Source organism: Tribolium castaneum, chromosome 1 (assembly GCF_031307605.1).
Source record: "Tribolium castaneum strain GA2 chromosome 1, icTriCast1.1, whole genome shotgun sequence".
NCBI classification, from domain to species: domain Eukaryota; kingdom Metazoa; phylum Arthropoda; class Insecta; order Coleoptera; family Tenebrionidae; genus Tribolium; species Tribolium castaneum.
Window position 1 is genome coordinate 2,094,005 of NC_087394.1, and position 16,253 is coordinate 2,110,257.

General features: G+C 30.9%; 1 long non-coding RNA gene across 1 annotated transcript; it reads left to right on the forward strand.

Moving 5' to 3' along the window:
- The first annotated feature begins 2,290 nt into the window (after positions 1-2,290).
- Positions 2,291-4,256, forward strand: LOC135266333 (uncharacterized). The gene is made up of 2 exons (XR_010334313.1): positions 2,291-2,714; positions 2,762-4,256. It is a non-coding gene; the product is annotated as an uncharacterized LOC135266333 (long non-coding RNA).
- The last annotated feature ends 11,997 nt before the right edge of the window (positions 4,257-16,253 follow it).

Genomic DNA, 16,253 nt, shown 5'->3' on the forward strand with positions numbered 1-16,253 from the left:
CTGGTCGGCAACCACACGAAAGAAAATTCCCCACGTGTTTCCGCACCTAGCAGTTTATTTCTTGTGTTTTTCAATTAAAGGGGCTAGAAAGCTTCTTGTGATTAATTATTTTGCGTCCCAGAATAATTAAAAACAATCCTTTCTGTGTTTGAATTGGCTTGTTTTGGATTTGTGTGAAGACAGCTCCCCAAACCAGCTCCTCGAAATTCCGAAGAAACCCGAACATGAAGCCAGTTTCACACTAGCAAAATACGTTTCAATTTGCGTAGATGTATGTTTGGTTGTCAGCTTTGAAACCGTTTAATAAAATAAAAATCCGAAAAAACACTAAACACCCTCTTAAAAATGACATTTTAAGAAAGTCACTTTGCTAATAGCGAAAAACTCAATTATTTACCACAAATTGCTTCTTAATTTTTCCCACTTTTTCACCTAATTTCAATATTTATAGCTCCGCAAATGCACTATTGCAGTTTTCGCCCCATTTCACCCCGAAATCGGTTTTGTCACACAATGTCCTTTTGACCACCAATTCAACAATAAAAAAGACGTTTTTTTTAGAGTTTAGTTTAATCCCAAATAACTCGAGAACGGTACAGTTTGACGACATGAAGCAAGAGTACCTTTTTTATTAAAAAATAATTGGGCTTTTGATTTTTGACATCAAAAATACGTGTTTATAGGCCGAAAAATTGAGTTATCACCTAAAAACTGGAAGGGCCCCCTTGTCACCGGAAATGTATAGCTTTTACAAGATTTCCATTTACACCATATCAAAGGGCGTCTTTGTGTCTCTTGGCATGCAAAATTTCATAATAATCGCATGAACGGTAACAAAAATATTTTCAAAAACCATTTTTCCATACCAATTTTTGAAAAATTGTAATTTTCCAATTTTTTGTGGTGGGTCAGTAAATACTATCCTATCTATTCTTAATTGTAGAGGGGTATTCGTGGTTAAAATTATGCCACTCATTTTTGAATCACCCGATATTATCAAGTTATTATCTAACCAAGTTTCAGTGAATGTGTGTAGAACAAAAGAATTATCTAGATTTATCTACAGGCTGCTCAAAAACTGGCGCACCAACGCAGTGGTACGTTGTTGAGAAGCACGTGTAGATCACGGGAAAAATGTTAAAAAAATTCCTAAAGTCATATTTTAAAAAATCTTGAGCTACAAACTTATTGTGTTAACTTCTTTAGTTATCATTATTTTTTTATATTTCTATGTTTCATACCAGGTAATCGTTCCGTAACAAAACGATGAATAATTATTTTTAAATTTACTATCAGGTTTTAGCAGTTTTTTTAATTAAAAAAAATTAAAATTCATCCAAAAAATCACAATGTGTAGATTATTGTTGATCAAATTCTATTGCGATCATGACTGTTAGACAACGTTGCCACATATCATTTATCTAAAATTAGTTATTTATCAATAACTTTAATTCAAAGAATTTTTTTACTATTTTTACCTTTATATGTAACCAGTTCTCTACCACACACCAATGAGTTGGTGCGCCAGTTTTTGAGCACGCTGTATACTGACTGTTTAAATTTAAACATCTACCTTTTTAATGAAAATAGCAACAGCGGATTTGCATTTTTTTTATTGAAATAGGGCACAAAGGTAGACTTTATAGTTATAGTAAGTTATAGTTATAACTAATGGACCCAGAAACCCAGAAATTAAGAAAAATTTTTTTGCTTAAGATTATTAGAAACCATTTACAAATTTCATTATGTAAGTAATTTAGTTTTGATAAAAAGAATGTTGTTTGCGCTTTGCATTGATCTGAGACACTTTTATTTTTGTATATATATATATATATATATATATATATATATATATATATATATATATATATATATATATATATATATATATATCTAAGGGCCATTAAGTTAATTTGCAACTAACAAATTAGCAAATTTGATTTGATTTGCGTTGTTAACTTTTAACAACGAATTAAATTTTAACAAACCATTTTATAAACGGGCCCCAGACGTTATATTAAATAATCACACTAACAAGAAGTAATAAATAATAATTAACACGAAAGTATTTGAATGGCATTAGTCGGACCATTAATTCAAAAATATGTACGATATAAAATAATTGAGAAATTTTTTATTCAGTAATTTGTTAAAATCGGGTAATTAATTATGAAGTCGCAATTTATGGCACTTTTTACACATTTCTAAAAAAATTATTGATGAAACTAATTTTTATCGAGGATTAATTTTTTATTCGTTTTTACTTTTGTTAGCTCTTTTGTAACAACTAATAATAATAGACAAAAGTCTTGTATCACTCAAGGATGAAATATCACGGGATTAAACTATTGAAGCTGGATTTTTAACCACTAAACAAATATTTGAAGACGTAATCCGTTAAAACACTGGATTAAAAGAGAATTAGGACAAATTCAATTCAATTTTATCGAAGAATCAGCAGATTAGACTGTTGTTTATCCACCACGTTTATAAAAGAGATTCTGCTCTCGATACCTCAGTAGATATCGCAATGAAAGTGCCAGTACTGATAGTACTAGCCCTCGTGGGCTTGTCTAGTGCCAAATACGAGGGCTCAACAATCTTGAGTTTAGCATTGAAATCGAAAATGTTGGAACCGCCATTCAGGCTGAAAAACACTACCACAAATCGAGACAAGCTTTAGGTTTGGGAAAAATTACTTACGCCACGTTGAGGTAACACTTGGAAAAAATAACTCCCGTTTTTAGTTATTGTTTTAAAGATTAATGCTTATTTGGCCCAACTGGCTAAAGACTACCCCGAAACTGTCACTCTAGAAACAATCGGACAGTCGTACGAAAAACATTCCCCGACTACAATCCGATCTATTCTTACAGCATCTCCTCTTTCACGACAGCTTATACCGTTTATAGGTATGTGTCTATCGAGGAGAATCATCGGCACGACCATCAATCCTGAATACCCCGAAATATTGTGGATTTCATTTCCTGATCAAGCTGGTTTGGGTAACTGAACCGTTAAAACCCATCAGACCGGCTTCCAATTATTAAAGTCCAATATCAAAAAGGAGTCTTTGCATTTCTACTAAAACAATATAAACTTTGTAATTCATGTTTTATTATAACTATATATAAATAGCTACTTTAAATTTAAACAAAAACTGAACCGGTTTCTCTGGTATGTTAAGAGACAAGAATTGCTTTTTCGCAACAACTGTTAATGAAACGTTCACCCATAGAATTAACAGCTATCTCAATGCGATCTTCTAGCGATGACTTTCTAGCGTCAACTTGCAGATCATCCAGAACGTGAATAACATCCTCGCGTCGCAGGCACATCACAGATCCTTTGTTGTCAGAATCCACATGCATTGCCATAACAAAAGAAAGAGAAGGAGATTTCTTACGTTCATCAAAATACTTCTTATTTGTGAAAACATTGTAGTACCGCTTTTGAAAGATTTCTTTAAATGCGTCTTGTACAGTATTTGGATCACATTTTAATTCCATTATTATCCCAGATTTATCATTAAACAGTACTATATCAACTTTGGTTCTATGATTTGGAATTATTATTTCGTTTCCGAAGAGAAATCCTGCTTGACTACATGTCAATGTAATTATACTCTGTAAAGTTGCCTCATTCAATGGATCGATAAGTGTTGAACGTTGAAGTAGACAGGTTATACTATTTTGAAAATTTGCTAATTCTTCTTTGAACATTGCTAATGAATCACCTTCATCACAGAGAATGGTTAGCTCAGAAAATGATGCTGAACAAGCTTTAGCCAATTCACTGTTAATACCAAATCTTTCAAAAAAATAATCTCGTAGCAGCTCCATAATTTCATCAATTAGCTCAGCGTTAGGTATTTGGAGTTTGCGATCATGAAATGAATATGTTAAGTATCCTAGAGATACAAGAAATCGAACAACTATTTCTTCGCGACAAGTCAAATTTTGATTAACTAATATGTTATGCAAAGATTTCAGATCTCTTAAGTCTAACGGTCTTAACTTGAATTGAAAATCTTCTTTAACACCTTGTAGAAGTTCATACAACAACGTTCTCACGCTACCCTCTTCAAATAGTTTATACATATTGTGAATGTAACCAGATTCTTGCCAATAATTTTTTAAAGCACCTTCTCCCAGAGATAAATTTCCCAAGAACTGCACAATCGATTGAGGATTATATAGGCATTGTTTCGAGCCATTGAAATACCCATTATATTTAGCCTTCGCTTTTTCTCTCAATTCCTCCTTTACTGCAAACCGATTAAATAGAGTACAAACTTCATCTTCAGTGAATCCATAGAAATCTTGGCACAGATTGTTGGTTCCGAATTGCCGTCGCAATACATTACCCAATAGGGTGGAAGTCGCTACACCACCCACATCCAAAATTCCGGTAATAAACGCTCCTTTAAAGATCTCAGGAAATCCTTTTAAAGCATATCCAATTACTTGAATTGGGAGTGAGGCAGCTTCCTCTAGCTCTTTGAGCTCAGCCTTTGGATCAGCGTTCTGCACATTATACAACGCATTTGAAATGATCGAGTCGTACTCGTCAACGAGTAGAAAAACCATTCTTTTATGAAACTTGTTCAGATAAACTGCCAAGCATCCCAACCCCTCGATTACTTTGTCATCTGGAATTCCTGTGTAGGTAAATTCGTCACACCATTTTTCGCAAACCTCTTTTTCATCGTCTTCCAACGGTGACAATTTGGATTTGTAAAGGTAACTGTATTGCCTAAAAGCCCGCGATATAGCGCTTCTACACACATTCACTGCATCAGATTGGCTTTTCACGTTAACACAACAGAGAAAAGTTATTTTGATTATCGGATATTGTCCGAAATGAGTTTCTACAAACTTCTTATTCTCCATGACTTTTAAGTTGAACCTTGCTGAACTGAAGAGTTTGTAATTGTCTTTTTCTTCCAAAACCGTTGTTTTCTCCTCTCCATTTTCATCTACTTCCAACTCCAAGAATCGTTGCATCATGGATAAGTTTACAGTTTTGCCAAATCGGCGCGGTGCGGTACACAATACCATAGGTTGAACGTCCGTTTCAAAAACTGCTAACATCAACCCACTTTTATCAACAAAAGTATCGGATTTCAAGACTTTTTCAAAATCCGGTGAAAGGGTAGATGATAAACAATTGGCCGGATTATCCTCCATAATAAACAAACTGCCTGTAACAATGAATGAAAACCATAAATTAATGTTTGCACAATAAATCGAAAAATACTACAAAGAAATGGGAAGCATGATAGACAAATCTTGAGTGAGTTTAACAAACATTGAATTTTGAATTAACCCTTTAACTTATAATTTATGCAATAATTACGTAAGTTTGAGTATGTACAATATGCACCTTTTACGGACATTGTAAGTCAATGGATTAATGACAAAATTCAAAATAGAATTTGTAATAGCTCTAAGCTCTTTATGCAATAAGCTGCAAAACACAAAGGCATTTTGCAACGTATTGCATACTAGTATTTTTTACGAATCAGTCACGAAAAGCAATCATTTTGATTTGAGTGATTCTGAAGATTCTTAAAATCAAAGAAATTATACGAGTCTGCTTATAAAAACGGATGTTTCTCCAAGAGGATATAATAAATTTGATTCCTTGAATATATTAATGATATTCTACAGAGTGGAAAAAAAATGATTTTCATCAAGTCTCGTTTGGATTACTGATGTAAAAATACGTAGTCCCGCTATACGCAAATAAGGACGGCAGTACTCTAACCAAAAAGAATTGAATATTGCCATTCTCGATTTACCTTATGTGTCCAGGTCGGATGTACGCCTCTAAAATGTAGGACAGTAGGTATTTTCTTACAAACTGTACATGGAAAGTGTGTGTTACTACAGTTCCGAAAATTGTAATAATTTGTAATTGTCAATTTTATTGATTGATGACATTTATTGACAGAAATCCCAATGAAGCGGCACAGGAAACATTCCATGAGAAAAAATCTCACAAGCAACTAGATGAAAATCATTTTTTTCCACTGTACTTTTAAACAATAATTATAAAATAATGTTATTTTTTAACACTAGTGATAAAATGAAGGGCGTTTGACAACTCAAATGACATATCAAAATACCTGTTTTTCATTACTAAATTGTAAAAAATAAAGCAAGCAAGATTGACCCATAGTATTAACTACACACTGTTAACAAGCACACCAACAATTCAAAAACAGTTTTAAATCTTTTATACGGAACAGAAAAAAATAAACAGGTATACCCTTGTAAGTTAACCTTTATAAGTTAATCTTTACCCAAACTCTGAATAGATGTCTTATACTTTCTTTGTGAGTATAAAATTAGTCTCGAAAAAATTGACCTCCACAAATGGTGTGAGTTTGGTGGCTTATACTCTAGCAGGTGTAAAAAACAAGCATTTTTTTGTTGTCATGTACCTAATTAATAATCAGATAAATTTTCTAAAATAAATTAAAAAATGGCAAATACTAAAGAAAGTAAAATTGTAGCAGAATATTATACACCATTAAAAATAAGACAACAATCTGACCTCCAGCAATTTAAAAATAGTTACAAATCTTTTACTCAAGATAAAAAACTAAATATACCAAAAAATATCAAAGAAGTAACTCAAATGAGAAATCGTAATTTTGCTATAGAATATCTCAATTCGACCGTAAATAAAAAACTAACAAAGACAGATTTTTGCAAATCTAAAAGTATTTCCAGAAATTCCCTTAATATGGGACTAAATTCAGTTGGAATTAAGATTGCATGTAAAACGAGAACAAACGGGAACAAACCAGAGCAATCCGGAACAAAAGAGAACAAATCGGAACAATTGGGAACAAAAGAGAGAAAAAGTAAAATAAAAAAATATTCGATAATGTAGAACATAAAGCAGGTAGTCGTAAAAATACAAGTTTAGATGAAGAAGCAGACGAATTAATTAGTAAATCTTTAGAAACTTTTCAGTCATAAATGGACAAACTAGTTTGTCTTGAAAAATGGAAAAAAGATTTAAAACCTATTATTACTGAAATAGACAGATTAGAAGATGGAGCAAAAATAGTTGGTTTCAAACAAGAAGTTGTAGATAAATATATTGCAAGAAAAGCAGCTAATTTATTCCTTGAACAATTAATTATGACTGATTGTGAGCTAGAGTCCGCTAATAATAAAATAGATGAATTGGAATATAAATTAGATAACTACAATAATTACGATCCTAAGAAACTAGCAGAATTAAGAAGCAAAACAGTAGTAATACCATCAAACATCGATGATGTAAAAGAACTTTGAAAATATTTGAAAGACATACTAAAAATATGAGAGCAATAAATGAAAAGATTCAAAAATTGTAAAATAAATGGAAAGTACTGTATTCAAGAATTTAAATATATTCAATGAAGAACATCCAAAATTCCGAAAAAAGTTTTCAAGTCTCATTCAACAAGTTAATAAATTAAAAATTATTATTTTTGTTCTTATGTTTATTATCGTAATTGTAATTATTGTTTTCTTAATTTATTACTTCAACACTAATAAAAAATAGCGATTATGTTATGTTATATTATGATGATACTAATACGTGTCCATAAGCTAATGTATCTGTAGAATTAGGTAAAAGGTATCTTTTATCATCTTTCCAACTTAGAGACTTTTTCTTTACTTCTTCAGTAAATATATCATGTTTATGACTCCTGATCACTTTCTGCCTATGAAAGTATTCTTTTTGATTAAACAAGCAATTTTTGTAATCTTCAAAACTTATTTCTTTCTTCAATACTGCTTTTTTGATACCTTTTAATTTTTTCGAAACAGACGTTTCAGTTCTGTAACTGTACATTTTTGACCTTAAACCTATGCATTCTAATATCTTAATACCATTCAATTCATCTTTGAACTTCCCTATTACTTTCTTATTTTTATCCGAATATAATGGATGATCCTTTGGATAATCAGCTGTATCAAAATAGTCGGGATTGTTTTTCATAAATTCATAGAAATCGACATTTTTAATCTCATATATAAAGCTATCAGTGTCTCCATAAAGAAGTTTTACGTTTTCATTAAATTCTTTTTTAATTACATTGTAATGGAAGTTATACATTAACAATTTCGATAAATCTAATACAGCTTATTAAACAATACTTTTGTTTTAAAATTGTGAACTGCTGCCAGGTGTTTGCTAAATATAGTTCTGTGTTTAAAATTAGGTTTGTTTATCGCTTTTTGTAATTTTTCTTCATCACAATATAATTTAATATTTTGTTGGTTTCTAACAAATTGCATAGACTTACCATATGGGGCATTAACCATTAATTTCCAGAAATCTTTTTTTTATGGAGGTGCATTCGGGTGCTTTTGATATATTTTCCACATATGTCACATTTGATTTTACTAACTCTCTTTTTCCTTGGTTCAGCAAATAAATCATCATCAAATGAAAATATTTCTGAATTCGCTTCGCTCATGAGGACTCTGTCCGAATTCCGCAAAGGAGGCATAACTGATTTTTTTCCGTTTTTTATTTCCTTATGTAATTGCTCTTCAGCTTTAATAATAGCTTTTATTAAGTCTGCTTTATTATATTTTCTAATATATTTGATGTCTAATGATTTTGCAATATTAAACAGTTCAGATAAACGAAGATTACTTAAGTTCCTTCGTTCCATTTATTATAGGAAAAAATCTAACAAACAATTTTTAGTAAATAAATAAATTCAATCCATTTTTATGCAAATCTGTTTTTATATGCCTTTTAAAATTAGTTCTAGTGTAATATCTACCACAATCACATAATAAACGAGTAGAATTAACTGCTTTTTTACATTGTTTACATGTTTTTTCATATTTATTTCTATAGTTATAAAAATCATCTGGACATTTTAATTCCAAACAAATGGAGCAAAGACTTGTCATTTATTAGAAAATTTATTCATCAAAGACTTCAAGATTACGAAAGTGTATTTTAAGAAAATCTAGTTTTGCCAAGGTTAATACGTTATTATCATTTTTTCTGAAACATTTGTCGTGCTTCTTGGTCATCGTTATGTGAGCAATTCATTTAATTTATTACATTTTTTTCATAAGAAATTATCTATAAACAGTGCATGATAAAACACGCTGTCCCTTTTGAGGTAAACTTGTGATAAGCCTCGAGATTCAAAAAAATATGTGTGGTATAGGGAGGAGGTGATCAATTTAATGTTTATTTAATTAATTGTCAAAAAAATAAATACTTGTAATAAAAGGGATCTAGTACAATATGCGAGGCAATATGGGACCTACGTATTATAAAAAATAAAATAAATAAAACTATTAGATGTAATTATATGATGAAGACAAATAACGTATGGAAAGAATTTTATCATCCAAGAAAGAAGAAGCGAAAAATTAAAAATTAAATTATAAAAAAAACTTCCTCAGTGGGTTGACACCTTGTCGTGGTGAGGGAGCTCAGTAGTTCTATCACAAAACCTGTGCAGAACGAAGCTAAGTACAACCAAAGTTTTAATCATCTTTTTTTATACTTTTTTTAAAACAGGAATAATTTTATTGTTAAAAGTATTCAAAAAAATAGCGAGTGTGATTACTCGTATTTCAAAATCTCATAAGATACGTTGATAGCAGTGTCTACAAAAAAAAACGTAATGCAAATCTATAGGTACCTAATTATTTTGTTAAAAAAATTAATTCCGAAATCATGTGCTTTAATTTTATACCACTATTAGAGAAATCGCTAAAATTCCTATTTGTGCCGATACATTTCTCTGTCTTGAACAAATGCAATAAAATTATTATCTTGTGGGTCACCCCAATGGTGGTTACCTCCAGCGGTGCGTCCTAAACCCGTCATAAATCTTCTTCCAGCTAGCTACGCATTCGAAGAAGGATGCATTAAAAGTTGCCTACTTACAATTTAATTTTTGCTTTATATCTAACAATTAAGAACAGTTAACAAAAATCTAAAATATCTCAGGTCTGTATTTTTAAATTTCCTATAAAATGGTTTTTTTAAATTCTCAATACAATGCACCGTTATCAAAAATTCGTATCAACTTCATTAACAGACATTTTATTTAATAAAAAAATATCTAGGCATTTATTTCAATCAAAAATGACTCTTCGACCTACATTTACTTATAAAGAAACACTGCAAATGTCAAGAAACTCTTCAAGTCTAAATTTGCGGCTAAAAACAGTGAAAACAGTTTACACGTAAAACGTATGCGCCAGCTCCCAGAGGGTCTAGAGCCTTAATGGTCAAGCTTATTTGCCTGTAAAGTATGCTATTATAAAGTAACTGCGAAAGGCAATTAGTTAACTTTAACAAACTAGTTGAGTTTAATGAATAATTGGTATTCTGAATATAGGTATGCCTTTCTTCCGATAAATGAGATTATTTACTTACTTCCAAGTATAAAAAAAAATACCTATTGTGCGATTTGGACCTAAGAATAGTGTTGTATCCACGATTTCGTGCTACTTCAGAAAGGGGAAATATTAATATACTCGGTGTAAAATTCAACAGATTTATTCTCTACAAACTTCCAACAACTTACAACGTTACAACAATTTACTTTTAGCTCTACATCGCGTCTCCTTCCCTCATTTTTGTGACGGTCCTTTTTAAGAAGGAAAAACTACATGCTCCCAGAAGGGGGGCGTCACGAGCGGTTAAGGATTGAGGGTTGCACATTTAACAGGAAAGTGAAAGTTGTACATTACAACAATAGAAACAACTTACAGTACGAGTCAGCGTTAAGCATTACGGTGACGATAGCACTTTGGAAAGAGCTAGCACCATGAAATTTCCAGCGGACCAGTCAAATCACGGATGTGCGTTTTCAGCACTTTGCGACGTTGCCACGTTTCTCACAAATTATAAGAAAATAAATTATTTACTCATTTTCTTTTAAAATTCAAGTGTATTGTTATTAAAAAAAATAAAGTAAATGCAATTTCAAACTTGTTGTATCTTTGAAAGCAATGGGGGATGATTACTAGATAGTTTACTAGTTGACACAAAAAGGTGAAACCGCCTAATAAAGGCAAAACAAAAACGAGGAGGGCATGCTACCCAATTATTTAGGGGGCAGATTCCACCTAAATAAGATAATTATTCGTTAATTTCTTCTTCAAAAACATTATTTGAAAAAAAAGTTAATAGAACGACATACTAATTCAAACAGAGGGTTAGATGTCTTCCCAAACTTTTAGAGGGTTGAAATTTTCAGGAAAGGTAGAGTATTTAATGGGCTTTCATGTGGAATGGGTTAAATGCGTCGACAAAAAGAAATAATACTAGAAAAAAATATTTAATATTATTAATAAAACGTTGACATATTTCAAACTAAGGGTTGGATGTCTTCCCAAACTTTTACAGGGTTGAAATTTTCAGGAAAGGTAGAGTATTTAATGGGCTTTCATGTGGAATGGGTTAAATGCGTCGACAAAAAGAAATAGTACTAGAAAAAAATATTTAATATTATTAATAAAATGTTGACATATTTCAAACTAAGGGTTGGATGTCTTCCCAAACTTTTACAGGGTTGAAATTTTCAGGAAAGGTAGAGTATTTAATGGGCTTTCATGTGGAATGGGTTAAATGCGTCGACAAAAAGAAATAGTACTAGAAAAAAATATTTAATATTATTAATAAAATGTTGACATATTTCAAACTAAGGGTTGGATGTCTTCCCAAACTTTTACAGGGTTGAAATTTTCAGGAAAGGTAGAGTATTTAATGGGCTTTCATGTGGAATGGGTTAAATGCGTCGACAAAAAGAAATAGTACTAGAAAAAAATATTTAATATTATTAATAAAATGTTGACATATTTCAAACTAAGGGTTGGATGTCTTCCCAAACTTTTACAGGGTTGAAATTTTCAGGAAAGGTAGAGTATTTAATGGGCTTTCATGTGGAATGGGTTAAATGCGTCGACAAAAAGAAATAGTACTAGAAAAAAATATTTAATATTATTAATAAAATGTTGACAAATTTCAAACTAAGGGTTGGATGTCTTCCCAAACTTTTACAGGGTTGAAATTTTCAGGAAAGGTAGAGTATTTAATGGGCTTTCATGTGGAATGGGTTAAATGCGTCGACAAAAAGAAAAAGTACTAGAAAAAAATATTTAATATTATTAATAAAATGTTGACATATTTCAAACTAAGGGTTGGATGTCTTCCCAAACTTTTACAGGGTTGAAATTTTCAGGAAAGGTAGAGTATTTAATGGGCTTTCATGTGGAATGGGTTAAATGCGTCGACAAAAAGAAATAGTACTAGAAAAAAATATTTAATATTATTAATAAAACGTTGACATATTTCAAACTAAGGGTTGGATGTCTTCCCAAACTTTTACAGGGTTGAAATTTTCAGGAAAGGTAGAGTATTTAATGGGCTTTCATGTGGAATGGGTTAAATGCGTCGACAAAAAGAAATAGTACTAGAAAAAAATATTTAATATTATTAATAAAATGTTGACATATTTCAAACTAAGGGTTGGATGTCTTCCCAAACTTTTAGAGGGTTGAAATTTTCAGGAAAGGTAGAGTATTTAATGGGCTTTCATGTGGAATGGGTTAAATGCGTCGACAAAAAGAAATAGTACTAGAAAAAAATATTTAATATTATTAATAAAATGTTGACATATTTCAAACTAAGGGTTGGATGTCTTCCCAAACTTTTACAGGGTTGAAATTTTCAGGAAAGGTAGAGTATTTAATGGGCTTTCATGTGGAATGGGTTAAATGCGTCGACAAAAACAAATAGTACTAGAAAAAAATATTTAATATTATTAATAAAATGTTGACATATTTCAAACTAAGGGTTGGATGTCTTCCCAAACTTTTAGAGGGTTGAAATTTTCAGGAAAGGTAGAGTATTTAATGGGCTTTCATGTGGAATGGGTTAAATGCGTCGACAAAAAGAAATAGTACTAGAAAAAAATATTTAATATTATTAATAAAATGTTGACAAATTTCAAACTAAGGGTTGGATGTCTTCCCAAACTTTTACAGGGTTGAAATTTTCAGGAAAGGTAGAGTATTTAATGGGCTTTCATGTGGAATGGGTTAAATGCGTCGACAAAAAGAAATAGTACTAGAAAAAAATATTTAATATTATTAATAAAATGTTGACATATTTCAAACTAAGGGTTGGATGTCTTCCCAAACTTTTACAGGGTTGAAATTTTCAGGAAAGGTAGAGTATTTAATGGGCTTTCATGTGGAATGGGTTAAATGCGTCGACAAAAAGAAATAGTACTAGAAAAAAATATTTAATATTATTAATAAAATGTTGACAAATTTCAAACTAAGGGTTGGATGTCTTCCCAAACTTTTACAGGGTTGAAATTTTCAGGAAAGGTAGAGTATTTAATGGGCTTTCATGTGGAATGGGTTAAATGCGTCGACAAAAAGAAAAAGTACTAGAAAAAAATATTTAATATTATTAATAAAATGTTGACATATTTCAAACTAAGGGTTGGATGTCTTCCCAAACTTTTACAGGGTTGAAATTTTCAGGAAAGGTAGAGTATTTAATGGGCTTTCATGTGGAATGGGTTAAATGCGTCGACAAAAAGAAATAGTACTAGAAAAAAATATTTAATATTATTAATAAAAGGTTGACATATTTCAAACTAAGGGTTGGATGTCTTCCCAAACTTTTACAGGGTTGAAATTTTCAGGAAAGGTAGAGTATTTAATGGGCTTTCATGTGGAATGGGTTAAATGCGTCGACAAAAAGAAATAGTACTAGAAAAAAATATTTAATATTATTAATAAAATGTTGACATATTTCAAACTAAGGGTTGGATGTCTTCCCAAACTTTTACAGGGTTGAAATTTTCAGGAAAGGTAGAGTATTTAATGGGCTTTCATGTGGAATGGGTTAAATGCGTCGACAAAAAGAAATAGTACTAGAAAAAAATATTTAATATTATTAATAAAATGTTGACATATTTCAAACTAAGGGTTGGATGTCTTCCCAAACTTTTACAGGGTTGAAATTTTCAGGAAAGGTAGAGTATTTAATGGGCTTTCATGTGGAATGGGTTAAATGCGTCGACAAAAAGAAATAGTACTAGAAAAAAATATTTAATATTATTAATAAAATGTTGACATATTTCAAACTAAGGGTTGGATGTCTTCCCAAACTTTTACAGGGTTGAAATTTTCAGGAAAGGTAGAGTATTTAATGGGCTTTCATGTGGAATGGGTTAAATGCGTCGACAAAAAGAAATAGTACTAGAAAAAAATATTTAATATTATTAATAAAATGTTGACATATTTCAAACTAAGGGTTGGATGTCTTCCCAAACTTTTACAGGGTTGAAATTTTCAGGAAAGGTAGAGTATTTAATGGGCTTTCATGTGGAATGGGTTAAATGCGTCGACAAAAAGAAATAGTACTAGAAAAAAATATTTAATATTATTAATAAAATGTTGACATATTTCAAACTAAGGGTTGGATGTCTTCCCAAACTTTTACAGGGTTGAAATTTTCAGGAAAGGTAGAGTATTTAATGGGCTTTCATGTGGAATGGGTTAAATGCGTCGACAAAAAGAAATAGTACTAGAAAAAAATATTTAATATTATTAATAAAATGTTGACATATTTCAAACTAAGGGTTGGATGTCTTCCCAAACTTTTACAGGGTTGAAATTTTCAGGAAAGGTAGAGTATTTAATGGGCTTTCATGTGGAATGGGTTAAATGCGTCGACAAAAAGAAATAGTACTAGAAAAAAATATTTAATATTATTAATAAAAGGTTGACATATTTCAAACTAAGGGTTGGATGTCTTCCCAAACTTTTACAGGGTTGAAATTTTCAGGAAAGGTAGAGTATTTAATGGGCTTTCATGTGGAATGGGTTAAATGCGTCGACAAAAACAAATAGTACTAGAAAAAAATATTTAATATTATTAATAAAATGTTGACATATTTCAAACTAAGGGTTGGATGTCTTCCCAAACTTTTACAGGGTTGAAATTTTCAGGAAAGGTAGAGTATTTAATGGGCTTTCATGTGGAATGGGTTAAATGCGTCGACAAAAAGAAATAGTACTAGAAAAAAATATTTAATATTATTAATAAAATGTTGACATATTTCAAACTAAGGGTTGGATGTCTTCCCAAACTTTTACAGGGTTGAAATTTTCAGGAAAGGTAGAGTATTTAATGGGCTTTCATGTGGAATGGGTTAAATGCGTCGACAAAAAGAAATAGTACTAGAAAAAAATATTTAATATTATTAATAAAATGTTGACAAATTTCAAACTAAGGGTTGGATGTCTTCCCAAACTTTTACAGGGTTGAAATTTTCAGGAAAGGTAGAGTATTTAATGGGCTTTCATGTGGAATGGGTTAAATGCGTCGACAAAAAGAAAAAGTACTAGAAAAAAATATTTAATATTATTAATAAAATGTTGACATATTTCAAACTAAGGGTTGGATGTCTTCCCAAACTTTTACAGGGTTGAAATTTTCAGGAAAGGTAGAGTATTTAATGGGCTTTCATGTGGAATGGGTTAAATGCGTCGACAAAAAGAAATAGTACTAGAAAAAAATATTTAATATTATTAATAAATAATATTATCTGTTTGAATTAGTATGTCGTTCTATTAACTTTTTTTTTAAATAATGTTTTTGAAGAAGAAATTAACGAATAATTATCTTATTTAGGTGGAATCTGCCCCCTAAATAATTGGGTAGCATGCCCTCCTCGTTTTTGTTTTGCCTTTATTAGGCGGTTTCACCTTTTTGTGTCAACTAGTAAACTATCTAGTAAACATCCCCCATTGCTTTCAAAGATACAACAAGTTTGAAATTGCATTTACTTTATTTTTTTTAATAACAATACACTTGAATTTTAAAAGAAAATGAGTAAATAATTTATTTTCTTATAATTTGTGAGAAACGTGGCAACGTCGCAAAGTGCTGAAAACGCACATCCGTGATTTGACTGGTCCGCTGGAAATTTCATGGTGCTAGCTCTTTCCAAAGTGCTTCGTCACCGTAATGCCTTAAGCAGACATTTTCTCTGCGATATTTAAAAACCTTTACAAAAACACAAATTCAGATAAGCAATTTTGCCTACCGTACAACACGTGTTACAACTTCCTAGTGATAACAGTATAATAAATATAATTATTCTAGTTATTATGTAATTACTGCCATGTTTTGGACGCGAAAACAATTACAATATAAAAACCAGTGGTCGTGGG